The following is a 12685-nucleotide window of genomic DNA, read 5'->3' as shown; positions in this document are numbered from 1 at the left end:
ACTGAAGAAAAATAAAAGAAAAAATCCTTAAGCTCAATTTAATATTTCATTTTCTGTATCAGATTCAAAGTCATGAAGGATAACTTTGTGATATTAATGACTTGTATAAAATAATATGTTTCAGACATAAAACTATACAGCCTTGACACTTCACCATGTATTTAAAGAAGAGACAATTATACGTTAAGAATGTTTTGTTAATAACAAATTATTAGTAGTAATTTTATGACATATTAAGCACTTAAGTTACTTTTGTTTCAAATGCAATGTGTCCAAAAGTAAAAGGTAACAAGAAAAAATATATATGTTTCATAAAAAAGTGGTCAGTGATATCCCATATACATACATACATATTACATAACTAAATTCATACTCACATGCATCCTCTGCTGATATAATTGGCTTGTAAAATATTCTTGTTTTTTAGCACACAATTTTACTAAAAAAGTAATTGTGAAAGTTTTTTTAAACAATATGTACATATTAATGTGTATTCATGTACACATTTTTACTTTTTTGGCAGTACTAAGGTTTGAACCAAGGACCTTGTGCTAACTTAGCTGGTGCTCTAGGACTTGAGCCATGCTTTCAGACTAGTGAAAGTTTTTTTAATTGAGGGGTATTTTTTAAAAAAAAGAGTTACATGTATTTTTTATTTTAACATACATTATACAGGATGATGACCAAGAAAATTCTCAAAAAACTGATGTTAACATGCAGAACAATTTCAAGTCTACAAAATGAATAGGCTTATCTTAGTAGTAATATAATATCTTTCATTTGGCAAGACATTTACAAATATAAGCAAAAGGGTCATTTTTGAACCCTAACTTTTATTCTGTGCTCTCTGAAGATACTCCATTCTCTCTTTTATTAACATGTTAAATATATTACTATATATGTAATCTTTATATAGACAATGTAGACAATCTTTATGTAGACAATCTTTAACAATTTTTCTGATTCTGAGAGTTCTCTCCAAGGTGTGTTTTGTCACCACCTACCTCTATCCTTCTCATGCACAAAAATAACAGACTCATATTTGCTCAGATTCTAGATTTATATTCCATCTTTAAAAATTTTTATTTTATTGTGAACATGCTATACAGAGGGGTTACAGTTACATGAATAAGGCAATGAATGCATTACTTGGCATTCCATCTTATGTGGGAAAAAAAAAGAGATCTCTGCGGTAAATGCACTTTTTTAACCTCAATATTTGCCTCCAGTTCACTTTCCTCTGATATCTGTACATATATCAAATGTACACAGTTCATAGTTTACAGATTGGTGTCATTCAGTCATGCTGTACTCTCTGTCTCTGTCTCTGTCTCTATCTCTGTCTCTCTCTGTCTCTCTCTCTCCCTCTCTCTCTCTGTTTGGTTAGTGCCCAATATTAACAGATGAACAACTCTTCACATGACTTCATAAGACATAATAAAATGTTGTGAGTATTAATATCTATTTTATATTAATTAAGATTACATTATATTTCCTCTCAACTGGACATTAGCTAGGTGTCTTCATGTGAACAGGGCCCTAAATGATTGTTTTTCCATGAACATTTACCTTGGAGAATTGTATTTGCAATTTCTGTGCCTATGACATGCAAAGACTAGTGTTTATCACACAGGAATAACTTCCTCAAAGATGTAGGACCCGTATCTTTCAAAGTGTTCAAAAAAGATAATTATTTATCTCCTAGTATCTGAGAAATGTTAGGATACTAGCTTCAGTAATTAGCAATTACCAAACACAAATATCTAATTTTATTGACCAGCCTTTACATCCAATACTTTTATTATTTTGACAATAGTTTGTCCCCAAACTTAAACTTAAGGTCTCCCTTGAAGATGTTTCCAATCTCTATCCCCTGTTGGAATTATTCTTATAGAAACTTCCTTGACTATTTGACTTCTCTACTACAATTTTTCTTTAAAATTTTTAGTTTAGAATTGATGATATGGCATGATAAGTGCTATAAAAGTCTGCTTATAATAAGTAGAGTTTAATTTACTTTTTTAATGTGTCATTGGCTTCATTTAGAGATACTATAACAAAATCTACATGATTGTTTTCTGTTTCCACTCTCATTATGTTTCTCATTTTTGACTGTTCTTATTTTTCTCTTCTCTATTTAACATCTCTGTTAACTTTATATTTCAAGTTAAGAGCAAATTCAGATAAAAATTCTGCTAATAATATGTTTTTATATGTTAAAGACTGGCTTATTTAGAGTAAATGGACATTTATTACAATTTTGGATAGGAATAAACTCTTAAATTTGTGTATCTTAATCTATTCAGGAAATTTTAAATATGATTGTTTAATCATCTGATTTATGTTAAGTAACATTAGACAGACTCAGAAAGATAAATAGTGAAGTTTTGCTCTGCTACATTGAAACTAAAAATTGTTGGCCTGAGGGTCAAGGAATAATCATTAGGGATTGGGAAGGGTTCAGGTGAAATTATGGAAAAAAGAAGAATTAGGCAAGATCAGGAGATATTATTTGTGTGTATGTGTATTTGATATAAATTAATAAAACATTTTAAAATTCAAAAGTATAATAATTATAATTTTAAGAAACATTTTTAATTGTTAAGGTGATGTACAAAAAGGTTACAGTTGCATAAGCAAGGTAACAAGTACATTTCTTGTCAAACTTATTACCCCTTCCCTCATTTTTCTCCTATTTCCTTCCCCCATAAACCTGTCCTCCAAAGTTATACAGAACATTGCCAACATAATGTCTTGTGTATAATGCTTCACATTGGTTCCCGCCTCTTCTTTTGTCTCACCATTCTGTTGTTCCCCTTCCCTTCCCTAATTCAAATAAATGGATATTCAATACCAGGTACCAAAGTCAAATACAGTGACAACAAGGATATACCATAGGGGGAAGAACATAGAATAGAAACAAGAAATCACAAAGTACAATGAAAACAACAACAAATAACCTCTTCTGTCCATGTCTTGGGTTTCATTTTGCTTAGCATCATCCTTTATGGTCATATGTATATAGCTATTTAGCTATTCTGCTCATCTGCTAAAATTAGTTATTGCAAAGAAGGGAAAACATGGTACCTATGTTTCTTTGGGTCTGGCTTATCTCACTTAATATGATTTATTCCAAGTCTTTCCATTTCCTTACAAGTTGGGCTTTTGATGGAGACATAGAATTCCATTGTGTGTGTGTGTGTATACAAATATATATACATACAAATATATATACACATATATGTACATACATATATATGTGTATATATGTATGTGTGTGTGTATATATATATATATAATATATATATATATATATATATAAATATTTCTTTATCTGTTCATCTGGGTTGGTTCCGTATCTTAGCTACGGTGAATAATGCTGCAATAAACATTGTTGTGCTGGTAGTTTTAGTATGGTCTTGTTTATGATCATTCGGGTAAATGCCCAAAAGTGGGATTTCCGGGTCATTGGGGAGCTCTATGTGGAGTCTTTTGAGGAACCTCCATCCTGCTTTCCAAAGTGGTTGAAACAGTTTATACTCCCACCAGCAATGCAGTTAGGTTCCATTCTGTCCACATCCCCTCCAGCATCTGTTGTTATTTGATTTTTTGATTATAGCCATTCTAACTGGGGTGAGGTGGAATCTTAATGCTTTTATTTGCATTTCTTTTATAGTTAGGTTGAGGATTTCACTATGTGTCTACTGGCCATTCTTATTTCCTCTTCAGAGAAGTCTCTCTTTAAGTCTTTAGCCCACTTACTCATTGGGCAGTTGTTTCTTTGAGGATTTGTTGTTGGGGGATTTACATTTTTGAGTTCAAATTATATTGTAGATATGAGACTCTTGTTCTTTGTATGGCTAGTGAAGATCTTTTCCCAATCCATGGGCTTTCTATTGATCTTGCTATCAATGTCCTTTGCCATGCAGAAGCTCTGAAGTTTCATGCAATCCCATTTGTCCAAACTGTCTTTGATTTGTTGTGTTTCTGGGTCTTTATTAAGAAAATTTTGGCCTGTGCAAAGGAGCCCTAGAGTTACTCCTATTCCTTGGTAAAGTTTCAGAGTGTCTGCTTTGACTTTGAGGTCTTTGATCTACTTGGAGTTGATTCTGGTTCAGGGTGATATATAAGGATCTACCTTTAGTTTTCTAAAGGTGTTTAGCCAATTTTGCCAGAGCTACTTACTGAATAGATTTTCTTCCCTCCAATTTTTTAGGCTCTCTTATGGAAGATTAGGTGGCTATAGATCTGTGAGTTCATTTTTGGGCCTTCAGTTCTATTCCATTGGTCCTCGGGTCTGTTCTTGTGCCAGTACCAAGCTGCTTTGATTACTATGGCTTTGTAGTAGAGTTTGTGTTTTCCATTCAAGGTCTTTTATTGTTCCAAATGAATTTTTGCATTGCTTCTTCTATTTCATTAAAGAATGAGGTTAGAATGTTGATGGGTATTGCGTTGAATTTGTTGATAACTTTTGGCAGTATTGTCATTTTCACCATGTTAATCCTCACAATCCAGGAACATGGGAGGTTTTCCCTCTTGCTTAGTTCTGCTCTAATTTCCTTTTTCAGGTTTTAAGTTTTCATAAAGGTCCTTTACTTCTTTTTGTTTTTTTTTGGTGGAGGGCTATTACAAAGGGAGTTGCTTTCCTGATTTCAGCCACACTTTTGTCATTGGCATACAGAAAAGCCACTGATTTTGAAGGTTAATTTCATACCCTGCTTCTTTGCCAAAGTTTTGAATCAACTTGTGTAACTTGGAAGTGAAGTCCAGGGGGTTCTTTAAAAACAAGATCATGCCACCTGCAAAGAGGAAAGTTTTAGTTCATCTTTACCTGTTTGGATCCCCTTTATGTTTACATCTTGCCTTATTGCTCTAGTTAGGCATTCTAATACTAAATTGAAGAGTAGCGGAGAATTTAGAGGAAATGGCTTTAGCTTTTCACCATTAAATATAATGTTAGCTGTGGGTTTGTCATAAACAGCCTTTATTATATTGAGGAATGTTCTGTGGATTCCTAGTTTCTCCTGAGTTTTCATCATAAAGGGGTGCTGTATCTTGTCAAATGCCTTTTCTGTGTCTATTGAGATGATCATGTGGTTTTTCATGTGGTTTTTATCTTTGCTCTTGTTGATATGATGAATTACATTAATTTACTTGAGTATATTGAACCAGCTTTTCATCCCTGAAATGAATCCTGTTTGATCATAGTGTATAATTTTTTGATGAATTGTTGAAGTCGGTTGGCCAGAATTTTGAGAAGTTTTGCATCAATGTTCATCAAAGAAATGGATCTATATCTAATTCTCTTTCTTTGATGAGTCTCTCTCTGGTTTTGGGATGAGGGTTATGATGGCTTCATAGATGGAGTTTGGTAGTGAACTTTCACTTTCAATTTCATTGAAGAATTGGAGGAATATTCCTGTGAGTTCTGCTTTGAAGGCTTTGTAGAATTCTGCTGTGAATCCATCTGGTTCTGGGCTTTTCTCGGATGGGATATCTCTTACTGCTATTTCTATGTTTACTAGGTAGTCTACCAATAGACAGTAGACCCATGACCTAAATCCTTTTTCTTTGGTTAGTTTTGAATTAGTCTCATTTGAATTAGTCTCATTTTTGCCTAGGAAGTTTAGATCAGTCTTTGAGCTGTTTCCCATATGGCTGTAATGACCAGCACATACTAATATATTTTAACTTTTTATCTGATAAGATGAATTCTTGTTAACACTTTGCTTAGGCTAATCTGGACTATGATACCCTTGCTACTTCTAATCTTTACCTTTTTAAAAATGTACAAAAATCTATTTCAAAACGAGGTCTAGATTATCAAATGAGGTACTGTTTCTATATACACTTTGTGAACTTCCTTCTTTATGCTATATAATTGCTTTGAAATTTGAAATAATTACAATGCTCAAGTTCATATCATAGTAATCTTGAATGATTATTCAAGATACTTTATTTTAGATTTTAGGCAGATTAATCACACCTTAGTCAATGCACACATTGTAAAGTGTCTTTCACCACTTTAGCAATAGCCTTTATGAGGCATAGTTCTAAGTCACAATTCACTTTAGAATATTAAAATCACAGCAATAGATAACATAATATGTAGGAAGCCAATAGGAGTATCTTATCTGAATCAGTGTGTAGTTATTGCATTTATTACATGCTAACCAAATTTTTCCATGTAATGGTAAGGTACTACATTTCTAAAGTTTAGATTGGACTTTAGTTTTGAATTTATCATGTTCTATATCAGTTGGTAATTTCCATAGTATATGTTCTTTGACTTTTTTAGTTTGTTTTTTCTTTAAAATATCTGGTCAGGATTGCAAAGAAAGATTTTTTTCTCCAAACACTAATATTCAGCCATAGATACAAATTATGTACAAATAGAAGCTATTAAGTCAAGCCTACTTAATATGAAATAATCACTAATCTCTCTATTTCTGTTTGTTTTGTTGAATTCATTTACACACATTTTTATGATAACTTGACAAGACAATAAATTTCTAATTAAGTGGACATCACTCCAAAAGTGCAATGACTAACCAGATTGAAGCTTACTGTAATTTTAAATAGTTGATTTGATGGTGTTGACACATCTAAAAAGAATAAGATGTGCATGGCTAACACGACAGATGGATCATATAGCAATCAACAGCTGCCAAGAGGTCCCCATAAAAGGGGCTTTTATTTTGATTCCAGAAAACCCAGTCCTTGGACTCTTTTTTAACTTCTTCCTATTGTGAAATCGATTTTGACACAAAGCATGATTACATATTGAATGAAACAAAACTTGTTTTCGGGTAAGTAGTGAAATGGTAGTAATCAAACCAGGCACAGATATTCAAGAACACATTGAATGTTCACATCTTGATCTTCTGTCTTCAGATTACAGTAAACTCCTCTGTGCCAGGTGCTCTTCTGGCAGTCATTACATGGCCAAATTAGTAGACACTAATTGGGATCTCATTTTTAATGTATAAGAAACCTTTTTGTTGGCCAATGTGTTTAGAAGAACAGTAAATCATGTATATTGCAGGAAGCCTGCTGATAGATGGATATTTTATTTAAACTTTTATATACCTGGAAGCACTAGATGCATATAAATTGATATAATTATTCCTATTCCTACTGGTTGGGTAGATATAATTGATGTGGGCAAGTTCTTTCTTGCTGGGTTATTGATAACTCTCCTTTTCTTGCCATCTGGTATCTGTTTCCTCTTTTTAGTCTATCATGGCTACAAATATAATTAGTTAGCTTAGCTCCAGATTGTCCGAGTGTAAGACTGCCTTGCAAAATAGGTTTTCAATAGCAATCCAACAAAATTGATTGTGCAACTACTGTTTCACTGTTGTCAAATGAGTGGTAGATTTTCCCTTCTTCTGTGATATGCACAGTTTTAAGCCAGTGCTTTTGGAAGGGAAGCATCAGACTAATCTGCTGCATAAATTCTAAAAAAAGTAGAAATTTGACAGGTATGAATTCATGATAGGTTTTTGGCCATTACTTCTGTTTTCATTAAATTACATTTTCCATTTGTCTTTTAACTTCACAATCTATGTTTGTTAAACATGATCTGATAGGTGATGCTGCATTAGACATTTAATAGCATGCAATTTTATAGCCTTAATTGTCACATATTATCTCCACAATAATTAGAATATCATTCTATTTTATTTTGATTTTATTTGATGAAATTTTCATGTATCATGTGCTATATGACAAATGTATATATTGTATAATATTTAAATCAGGTGGTACATACATGATAATATGATAATGTTTAAATGAAATGGCTTGCATGTTATATATATATAAATATATATACATATATATACATATATATAAATATATATACATATGGTGGGACAGATGTGAGTGTGAATATAAAAATACTATATGTGGGAATGTAGAGTTCTTCATCTTCCTTACATAAAGATCAGTATTCTGCATTAAGCATTTGCTTTGTAGTACAGTACACAGAAGAGTACTATACAAGAGTTTTTTTTTTTTAAGTTGTACATCTGGAAAACCTAAATCAAGGGTAGATGAAATCTCTCTTTGTTATTTTAGTTCCATATGAATATGAATCTATATCTATCTCAAAATAACTGTAATAATGACCCTTTCATTTAATCTTTTAAATGAATTGATAGGCTTTTTTTACTTGGAAAAAAAGAATTTTCTATTTTCAAATTTAATATAAGTATTTTTCTAAAGCTATATCTAATTAGCTAATTTATAGTAAAATTTATAGTGTTTCTTTCCTGAGGTAAGGGTAATTTGTGATTGATTTTAAAGGCCTGTTAGAGATCTAAAAAATAAGAAGAGATCAAAATGTAAAGTATATGGCTACAGAGAGGCAGAATATTTTTCTGTTTGGTAATTGATAAGATTTGAATATCCTAACTTGTTCAACCACTTTGGAAATCAGTATGGAGGCTCCTCAAAAGACTCCACATAGAGCTCCCCAATGACCCAGCAATCCCACTTTTGGGCATTTACCCAAATGATCACAAACAAGACCATACTAAAGCTACCAGCACAACTATGTTTATTTCAGCATTATTTACCATAGCTAAGATATGGAACCAACTCAGATGCCCCACAGTAGATGAATAGATCAAGAAAATATGGTATACATACACAATGGAATTCTATGCCTCCATCTGAAAGAATGACATTGCCCAATTGTTAGGAAATGGAAAGACTTGGAAAAAATTAAGTGAAGTAAGCCAGGCCCAAAGAAACATGGGTCCCATGGTTTCCCTTATTTGCAATAACTAGTGTATGTCTGAAACAAGCAGAAAAGTCAGATAAGTTGATGTTAGGTGAAATGAACGCCAAGATAAGTATTCAATTTTTTTTTCTTTCTTGTGATTGTTTCTAACATATTTACAAGATGATTTCTTTGTTGCTTTGTATGTCCTTCCTCCACAGTATAACCCCTGCTTACACTGTATTTGATGTTGGTATAATTTGTGGAGGGGAAGCAAAACCAAACTGTCTAAATAGGGATACAGGTGGACCCATTGCAACAATGAGATGTACAGTTTTATGTTGAAAAACAAACTTTACAACTTTGGCGGGGGCAGGGGAATAGATGGGAAGGGATGGGAAAGGGAAACAAAGGAGGAGGCAACAATGCTTGGTAAGAAATGTACTCATTATCTTACCCATGTAATTGTAACCCTTCTGTACCATATTTTCACAATAAAAAGAAAAAAGAAAAGATTTGAATATCCTCCCCAGCCAGTGGAAGACAAATATTCACACAGGCAGGAACTTCATTTCAAATAGTAGCTTTTACCATTTAGCACATAATTTAGCTCCATGAGCAATTGACAAGGATGTTACAGGAAAGAACTTCTAGTATTTCTAGTATTCAAGTGTATCAAAGTAGGCTCCACCCACTTATAGGTATTCTGTGTGCTTTCTGAAATAAAGATATTTTGTTCCTCTAGCTTACCTCCCTTTGTTTGTATTCTGATCATAACAGAAACAAGTCATTATTGCTTTCAACTCTGGAAAATTGATATACTTATTACACTATTCTGGTTAGACTTCAAAGTGTATATGTTCTGGTAATGTAAGATATACATCTTAAAAGTCACATTGTATTTTTAAAATATAGATAAAAATATTTTATTTCCATTTAGCTCTGTGATTTGTTTTACCAATGTGAATATTTTTTGCAATTTTTTTGAGTTTTGGTAAAGTGATTACATAAATTTTACAAATTTCACAATATTGTGGGATTGTGATACTTAAAGTCACAAACACATTCTAACCTTCATGGTGAATATTTTAAAATCACTTCTTTACATGTGCCTATATTTTTCCTTTTTATATAAATGAATAAAGCAGAAAAAATATATATAATTTTCTTTTTTCTGATAGGGTATGATGCTAACTTTTTTTGTCATTTTGTAGACTTTTTCTTTTAAACATATTTGCTACAATTATTGCAAATGTAATCTTCTTCCTCTTTTTGAAGCCTGTAGAGTACATCAGGATGGGATGGATCAAGCTTTATGCAACAACTCATGAATAAGCATTTGGTTTATTTCCAATGCTTGGTAATGAAAAGCAATTGTGCAATGAATGATACAGGCATTTTTGTTTCCTTTCCTGGGATTATTCCCTGGGGTGGGATAGCTGAACTAACTGCATATGTAATTTTGTGTGATATTGCCAAATTCTGTTCCAAAATAATTGTATCAGTTCCCACTGTCACCAACAATATTTAGTGTCTTTTATCTCAAGGCTTTGCCAACGGAATGTTTTCTCACAATTTTCAATTTGTACCAATCTGTTCAAAGGTACTCAATGTGATACTCATTTGCATTTTTCAACTCCGAAATAATTTGAAAATCTTTTAATATATTGAAGATATTTTAATTGATTTTTGTAAAATTTAAATGTTTTTCAATCATTTTCTATGTCTTTTTATGTATATATATATATATATCATTCTAGTGAATAGAGTAGTCATACATATTTACAAACACAATATATTGTAAGTATTTTCTCAATTTTTGGTTGTTATTGTTGAAATTTATGTGTTGCTACTTAACTTCTAATTTATTTTCCTTTTTCTTATTTTTTTTCAAAGTTGTACTCTGTAGTACAAGCCAGCCTCAAACTCATGATCTTTATGCCTTAACCAAGAAAATTCTGGCACTACAGGCATGTAACACAATTAGACTTTGGTGTTGTATTTTTCCAATCTAATATATTTACTCAAGTTCATTGAAAATCTAATAGCAGATTTAGAAATCCTTTCTCTATTATCTTTTAGTATTTAATGATTTTACCTTTTCCTTTTAGATGCTTGATATCTTTGGAGTAAAATCAGTAAAAGCTGTCAATGTCATTGAATATATATGGGTTTATCATATGGATTTTTAACTCCAATGTAACTTCTGACAAACTTATGGTTTAACTGAATATTGTTCAAATAGGTTTGGTGGTTGGATACATAATATACAAATTTGTTTTGAAAAGGAATCTTCATAACATTGTCCATGATTTGGTGCTATATTTTTCTCAATGGCTTTCAATAATATTTTTCAATTATTAATTTAAAATATTATAAATTGATGGTGCCCATTGTGATGTGTGTTTATTACATTTTCCAAATTTCACATTATTTATCCTACTTACTGAAAAATAATGAAGTACAGTGGAAATATTTTCACAATTCTATTGTTTATTTTTATAGTTCTTTCTGAGGTAAGAGTTATAGCCTTGTAATTTCGTCTAGAGTATAGTGTCTCCAGTTATGGATCTTGAATTCTACCTTCCTTCCCCTAAATGCGTCTCTCTCTCTCCCTCTCTCTATCTCCCTCTCTCTCTTGCTCTTTTTTCTCTATCTCTCTCTGTTCTGAAGTTTTAACTTTGAACCTCACATTCTCACTTGCGTTTTGCTCAAGACTAGTGTTCTATCACTTGAGCAACAACTCCACTTCTGTATTTTTTAGTGGTGAATGGTTAATTTGAGAGAAGAATCTCACAGAATTTCTTGCCAGAATGTCTTTGAACCACAAAAAAATAATCCCACAATAAATCCTCAGATCTCAGACTCCTGAGTAACTAGGATAACTAACAGGTATAAGCTACCATGGGTGAGCTTCAACAAACTAGATAAAAGCAATATTCTGTCTCATAACAAATTAGTCAATAAATTCTAAGTATTTATGGATTCTTTTTTGTTTTGGTTCAATGAGCAAGTGGTATGGTAAAATCTTAATGGACATATTGAATGAAGGAAATAAAAATATCATGTAAATTTGGAAAAAATTTATCTTGTGGCATTGTTAATATACCAGATCATAGAAATGACAGTAACTTGCATTTATCTGATATTAAGTAGTTTTATTTTCTTATAAATCAAGAAGTGAATCCTCAGAAATCAGTGCCTATATACTTTCACTCTGAAGTAAGCCAGGCCCACAGAAACATTGGCTCCATGGTTTCCCTCATTTGTAATAATGAATGTATATCTAGAATAGTCCTAGCAGAGGGTCACAATAGCTCAATAGCTATGTACAGATGACCATATAAGATGATGCTAATAGCAATAAACTCCAAGATATGGAAAAATATTTCCTCTGTTTTCAACTTGATTTCAATTTAATATTCCAATACCCAGATTATTTATTTTTCTATGTTAATAAAAACTAATTATTTTCTCAGTTTTTCTAATGTGACTTCAGTTAGCTTAGGAATGTAATACTTCCTTATAGTGAAAATCCATACTGCGTTACATTTTTTCTGAGCAAACCAAATAACAAATAACACTCATTTTTCCTGAATGACTAAAATCCTTTCTGCTTCTCTTAAGTACTGTATTGCTTAACTATTCTAAGACAATACCTGGCTTTGAACCTGCTCTTAATGTTTCCTTGGCAAAGCTCATTTTTTCTCAGCTAACAGTACCCATGGGGGCAATCAGAGAAGCAGATGGAAAAAAGCACAAGTGCTGCAACAGACTCTAAATGGAGCAGGTATGTAACCTCTTCCAACCAAAACGAACTGCTATTTAGACTGCACATATTCCCTAAAGCATCACACATTTAACACTTACAGAAAATTAAAACACAGTGTACTGAGAGCCTCCCCAGGGCCCATATTTTCAGAGAACTGCTCACATGAGAAGCTGGCACTTATGACA

Source organism: Dipodomys merriami, unplaced genomic scaffold, assembly GCF_024711535.1.
Source record: "Dipodomys merriami isolate MVZ:Mamm:240054 unplaced genomic scaffold, mDipMer1.0.p SCAF_8, whole genome shotgun sequence".
NCBI lineage: Eukaryota > Metazoa > Chordata > Mammalia > Rodentia > Heteromyidae > Dipodomys > Dipodomys merriami.
The sequence above is the reverse complement of the archived record's forward strand: the minus strand, read 5'-3'. Positions refer to the sequence as shown.